Here is a 7037-nt window from a genome sequence, read left to right as displayed (position 1 = left end):
TTACACCTAAATTCATACAAAAGCATGTACACTACGTACATCATCCATATTGAACATATAAATTTAGCTATGCAACCCACCAAGCGAGGGCACCCGCGTGCGCTGCGATGGTTGGGTCTTCCGATTCCTTTCCGGTAGCATTATTTTGGCTGCTGGCTTGTGGTAAACCGTCCATTCTTTTTTACATTAACGTTTCTTTCGAGAGTGGCTGCCGGGTGGGTCTCGTTGGCCATGGTCCAGTGAATCAGATGGTTGTTACGGTTATTGCGGTGTGCGTGGTTCAGGCTAGAGACGAGGCGAGCCCTAGAAAATATCTCCCCCGTGTCTCCTCGTCCCCTCTTTCCTCCGCCGGCTCCCATCCCTGCCCTTCCTCTCCTCCGCCGTTCCCCATCCGCCGCCATCGCCGCCACCGCCGCCGTGCCAGCCCCGCACCACCGTCTTTCGCGTTGGCTTCTCCTTTCCCCAAGCCGCTGCTATCCTGCTCGTCACGTTGACTGCCGACGATGGGAGGAGACCCGGGGGAGCAGAGGAGGGAGGTGGACGACGGGGTGAGGAGGCACGAGGGTGAGCAGGAGGTGGGGGTCAGAGGATGCAGCGGCGCTGGCTTCTCTCCCCGCGCCACCATGCCGTTTGTTCTTCCTCCCTAAGGTTCAGATCTGAAGCGGGAGAGACACACGCGCAAAGTGGCAGAAGAGGGAACAGGGTGAGGGTTGTGATGGGAACGCCAGGACGACGGCGAGAAGTGGATCTCTGAGCTGGCTGCCGGTCCTCTCAGGTGAGATCAACACCATCCTCCGTAGCCTTCTCTGCACCTCCCATCTCTCTCTCTCTGCGCCCGCGTGTGTGGGGCTTGTGTAGGCAGAATGCAATGGTAGATTCATGCTTTAGTGATTTGATTAGGAAATTATTTACGATTTTGATTAGGAATGGTCTAAGATTTAGAAAGGAAGCAGTCATTTTTCTCTACGTCCAGTTTGAAAGAAGAGAGTAGTTTCTCAAATACAGTGAGATTTCTTGGAGATGTTAGTCAGAGAATGAGTAATACAACAGTCTGCGTGTAGTATGAGATTATCTTGTTCTTGGAGATGTTGGTCGGAGAGTGAGTAATACAGCAGTCTGCGTGCCGTGTAGTATGAGATTATTTTGTCCGATTTTAAACATCAATGGTACACTTTTTCTCTCTGAGTGATGTAAAAACAACACGTGTATATTTCGATTTGCCTTGAGCTACACCGTAAGCCGGCGAGTTTCAGACTCGCCTCGAAGTATACCTCAGTCTAGAGAGAGTTCTTCTGGCACTTGTTTCAGTACTGAAACTATGTGTTTGTGATCAGTTCATAGATACTTTTTAGATTTGGTTGCTTCCCAAATATAAAGCAGTCCTTTGATTCATTTTTGTTTCGCAAGAAGTATCTATATTCATGTATGGATAGTAGGAAGTTCAGTTGATGTTCTTCTGTTCGATTAGTGCTGAAAGAAGGAACCAAGAGAACGGGACTTCTGCATATCGTGTATTTTGTTTTAATCCATGAACAGTTACTGAATTGGGTGATTGTTCTTGACTCTAGGCCACCGAAGTGGTCTCAGGTGAAGACTTGTGGTATATTAGCTGCACGAAATGTTGGAAGAACTTAAGAAAATAAAATGATTTATATAGATGCCCCATGTGTTCCACTCCTAAGCCGCTTCCTAGGTAATTCTATTATAAAACAAGAAATAAACGCATAGTCTCGATAACGAGTGGATCTCAAATTATGCGACCATTCTTGCAGGTACAAGATTTCACTCCATGCCATAGCCGTGCAACATGATGGTGTAACATACCAAAGTTATTGGGCCTTGTGAACTGTGCAGGTTCGGGAGACAAGGAAGGTGTATATTTATCTTTGCTTATATTTTCTACGCTATTTCCATACAACAATTCCTAAAATAAAGCCATTTCCATATAGTTCTATTTTGATTGTACTCCAAATTTGCACATTTGTGATTATCAGAAAGTAGATATATGTGGCCATTATAAATTTAACTAGAGCAGAATGATTGAGTTGACGGTAATGCGTCATATATGCTTTTCATCTGCAGAAGCATCATGCATCTAAAAGACTTTCCAACGGCAAGATGCATTTGCCAGGATGTTTCTTCGTAGTTGTATTTAAGGTCCTTTTGGTTCATCTAGCACTGTGTTTGTGAATATCTTTTGCTTCTTTTAGCTTTTACACGTACTGATTATGTGTCCATTTGCTTCGTCACAATTCTACACTATTCGGAGAAAAACTTGGATGGCTACTATCAGAAAGTAGATATATGTGGCCATTATACTTTCAACTAGAGCAGAATAATTGAGTTGACAGTAATGCGTCATATATGCTTTTCATCTGTAGAAGCATCATGCATCTAAAAGATTTTCCAACGACAAGCTGCACTTGGCATGATATTTCTTTGTAGTTGTATTTAAGGTCCTTTTTGTTTATCTAGCACTGTGTTTATGAATATATTTTGCTTCTTTTAGCTTTTACACGTACTGATTATGTGTCCATTTGCTTCATCACAATTCTACACTATTCGTAGAAAAACATGGACCGCTACTAGGAGCCTAGGATCATCATAGTTTCAATTATTTATGATGCTGAACTAATTTGAAGGATCCTCTGATACTGAACACCGAGAAGGCATTCATAGCACTCATGACTTGCTGGCTGCGGTCATCAAGAAAATTATTCTTAGTGCTTATAATCTCTCCCCAAAGTATTCGACGAATCTAGAGATGTATAATTAGTCGTTCTGCCCAATTTTAAATATCTAAGAAGCAGAGATAAAAGAATGCATGCATACTATATTAAGTCCTATTACATAATTAGAGGTAGATTTGCACTTCAGGTGGATTACCCTTATACATTACATCATCACATAGGCTGATGTATATCTGATGTGGTGTTATAGGCCAAGGCAAAAATTTCATTATAGAAGAAGTTATCTTATCAAAAAAATTAAAGTTACCATATTTACAACAATAGCAGTGCCATAATTGATTGAATTGACACTTTGGCAGGATCAGCCATTGTGGAGGTGCAGGATGAACAGATTGATTATATCCCTTTTCCTGGCCATGTTCTTGCATTTGGTTTTTTATCCAGACTAGATCAAGCAATGAAGCAATTGATTGGACTCGAATGCCACCTTAATCCTCCTTGACCAAACGTCCACCCTTCTAGAGTTAGCGAGATAATTAATCGAGTACAAATATGAACTTCCAAGGATTATTAAAGCACTGAAAGATAAGGTGACTACGTGGTAAAATAGTTAGGATCAATCATCTGTGGTGAAAGATGAAACTGCCCATGCCTTATTTTCGGAAGGAGAATCTACACCATGTCAACCTTTCGGCACTCTATCTCATTATGTGTTGATTGTAGGCTTGAAGGTCGTGTTTCTAAGGAATCATGGTGCATGTATTGAAACCCGAAATTCATGAATACATATATTATATTATTGGAGTTTTATTACTCCAGTAGGACTAACTGGATTGTAACCTAAATAGGGCATGCCATTGTAAGAAGAATTAGCTTTTGATTAGTATTTTGCATAATGATCAAATGATTTCTCCACTAAATGCAACGAGTCCATGCTGGCAGTTGCTGCATAAGGACAAAAAATAACATGGTCCGCTGCTGAACCTGCTCCCCCCTCGCCATGTTTTCGTATACACCATGCATGGAGCACATAGCCGCACATGGACTTGTTAGCAAACACTTTTTGTGATGATAAAATCACCAATTAGTTAATTTTGTATTTGACTTTGCTTGTTCGGTTGTTATCATTGTTTTCAAATTTGGCATAATTTCTATCTCATAATTAATTGGAATCCCTTCATGCAGGAACCAGATGCTCCCAAAGTTCTTCTGGTTGAGTCGATTACTTACTAGCAATGATATTCACAATGGGAAGCCTTTATAGCAGGCTACTTTGATTGATTCCCAAACTATGGCTTAGTTACAAATATTTTGGTGGTGATGTTTCATACACCAGTCCAGTGTTGCTACCCAATGATGAGTTGTATGAAGCACTTTGAAATGCTTTGAAGAAAGTCTTTTAGGTGGTGGTTCTACTGATGCTACTTCTGTGACAGCCAAGGCGTAGGTTGCAGCTCGCAGAGCTTTAAGGAGGAAAGGAAGACATGATTTCTTCTTGAAGAGGTGAGTTGTTTCCCTCATATACAAATTGCAGCGATGACAGACACTCACTGTGCTTGTTTGTTCGTGTACAAGTTCAGCTGTTTTCAGTAGTAGAAACATTTTGATTAACCTATCTGAATTTTGTGGCTCAGTAGCTGCCTCCTGTATGTATGCATGTTTAAATCTTTTGTAGAATCAGATTGTTAATATTTCCTTAGAAGTAAAAAAGGTTACCTTTTCCATTACTTGTTTACTTGGACCCAAACTGTTCATTACCTACTGAATCTACAAAGTGTGTCTTAGCGTAGCGTCCATTGGAACCATAGCTACAGAGTTTGGCTTACCGTGCTAAGCACAGTTGTTGTAGAGTTTGACCTCTCTATTCTTATTTCTCTATATACTTGACGCGTACTTGCCTCCAATATGTCCATGTGATTCCGATGAATTTGCTATATCTAATTTTTGAGCTTTTCATTGTCTTCTAATTGTTGCATGCATTTTTCTAATATACCATTTTCTCTCATCCAAATAACTATGTGGGGGTTGGTAGTCACCAGTGTTTATAAGGTGCAATTGTGCCTGCTTTAGGAGCTTAGACGTCTACCTTAGGCGCTTAGGCATCAGAGGGGTGGGTGCTCACCTTAGATGGCCTTACCGCCTTAAAAAAATCATGGTAGTCACACACTCATGACACATTACCTTTGAAGCTTGTGCATGTGAATGTATAAGTACACTACACTTAGTGATCTGCATATCTTGATCACAAGATATATTTTTGTTGGCTGACTTGATTTAAGAACCCATTAGCTGGTTTATACTCCCTCCATCCCAAAATAGTGTCGCTGATTTAGTACTACTTATTTTGGGACGGAGGGAGTACAATATTTGTCCGCTTATTTCTCTGTTTTTGTTGTTGTTTTGCTTTCAGTCGTATGTGGCACAGATGTGCAGTTCAAAGGCAGGGTTGTATCAAAGATGTGAATCAAATAATTATGCCGATCGGTGCATGTTTTTGTTGCTCTTAGTGTTTTTGTTCTGATGATTTTGCTATCTCAGCGATCCGTGTTTGACAATATGCTACCTTTTACAGGCCTTCAAGTGCATGTGGAAGTGTAGCATGCAAGCATTATGCGACAATGACACACTGCTTATCGTACGCTCACACCCTCTAAAGACCACAATCAGACTAAGAAGATGCTTAAATAAGCTGTAAACCAATATAAGTCATTCTACTATATCTGTACTATTATCTGTAATACAATCCACATTGCATTATATTTCCAGCTACATCTCCTACTAACATTGCTTCTAAATGGCTTCTTGTGCCATTGGCGCAACCGGGTCATCTAGTAACTTATAACCACAGCAACCGCACATAGATAGGGCAATCCGACATAGTAGACAAGTTCATACAACTCAATCCAAAAGGGCCTCCGGAGTTCATATTTAACTAAAATGCTAGATTAAAAGTAAATAGACATAGGGAGGCGGTCGGAGTTCTCTACTTCCTCGCCGGACGCTTCCCCTTGGGGTCTCGGGAGCGGCGGTGTCCTTGGTGTAGGTGTTGGCGGTGGGCGGCGTCATCGTTCGTCGTGTTGTTGTCCAAGGGGGTGGGAGGACGAGACGATGATCCCCGCCATGCGCCGGGCGGCGCGGTTCTGCTTTGCCGCGAGTCGTGTGGCTCTCTCCGCCACTACCGCCCTCTGCCTCGCCAACCTATCGGGCTCCTCGGACCCGATGCGGAGCGTTGCCGCATTACAACGCCGACGGCGCATCTGTCTCCTAAGGTGTACGAGCAGTTAATTGCATCGCGGAGCCCCTCCTTGTCGTTGTAGGTGGGTGGCACCACGGCAGCGGCTTGTGTATAAGGATGTACCAAAGTTTGGGCTTCCTGTCTAAGGGATAACCGAAATTGACATCTGAGCATGGGCACTTTGTGCCCATTATTTTGAAGTTAAAAGAAAAGACAGATTTTTATGGCGTGAAATTTTTCAAATATTTGTGTACATGAACATATAGCAATGCAGTATAGCAGGCCAATATTTCAGCAATATACGTGCTTACATGCAAAAGATACAAAAAGACAAAATACATGAAAATTGGGGGCATGTTTTTTGTTGTTTTGGGCTGAAATTTTGTCTATTTTGTGCAGCATGTAATACAACGTATTACTGAACGAAATTTCACATGTACCTAGACCACATGCATGCATATTCATGTAAAAAAGTAACTTTTTTCAAATCTTTTAAGCACCTTTTTTGGAGCAGTTCAAAATAAAATGCTTCGTTGCCCCCATGTTCTGAAAATCCGTTTTAAGGGATAACACTCTACTTCTATTTTCACTATTGTGATTGACACTTAATTGTAATAACAGGTGTTGATTGGAGTTTGTTGGTATTAAAACGGTTCCTTAACTACAATAATTTTCATGTGTGATTATACTTGCATTCATGTGTGGATATGGTGAATCGTGATGAATCTTGTAAATAATATGAGTCCTTAACAAGTGAATTCTAATTTTTAGTTGGGTTATAATCGTTTCAACATTATATGCGAGAAAAGTGTGTGGTCTTTGAAATAAGAAACATGTTGATTAAGGAGCAATGATATTTCAAATTATTTGTATGATGAGTTGGGAATCAAAGATTATGCCATTACGAACAAGTTATCTTGTTTTTAACTATTTAAAAGATTAACTAGATAATTGTTCGTGTGTTGCAAAAGGATATAAATATTCTAATACATTAGCCCATGATTACCTGCACATATTGTTGTGATTATGTAAATAAATGTTTATAAAATAATGCCCATGATTTACCTAGCATAAAAAAGCACAATATCATCTGGTAAGTCAATAAAAGATGG

The 7037-nt window shown here is 40.8% G+C and overlaps 1 long non-coding RNA gene across 2 annotated transcripts; it reads left to right on the top strand.

The window, feature by feature from the left end:
* The first annotated feature begins 258 nt into the window (after positions 1–258).
* On the top strand, positions 259–5461 carry LOC123078434 (uncharacterized). 2 transcript variants are annotated; one of them, XR_006437454.1, is made up of 5 exons: positions 259–775; positions 1569–1693; positions 1773–1872; positions 3876–4193; positions 5263–5461. It is a non-coding gene; the product is annotated as an uncharacterized lncRNA (long non-coding RNA). The 2 variants fall into 2 exon arrangements; XR_006437453.1 differs by lacking the exon at positions 1569–1693 and having other exon boundaries at positions 274–775.
* The last annotated feature ends 1576 nt before the right edge of the window (positions 5462–7037 follow it).

Source organism: Triticum aestivum, chromosome 3D, assembly GCF_018294505.1.
Source record: "Triticum aestivum cultivar Chinese Spring chromosome 3D, IWGSC CS RefSeq v2.1, whole genome shotgun sequence".
Lineage (NCBI taxonomy): Eukaryota > Viridiplantae > Streptophyta > Magnoliopsida > Poales > Poaceae > Triticum > Triticum aestivum.
This window is presented reverse-complemented; position numbering and strand designations above follow the sequence as displayed.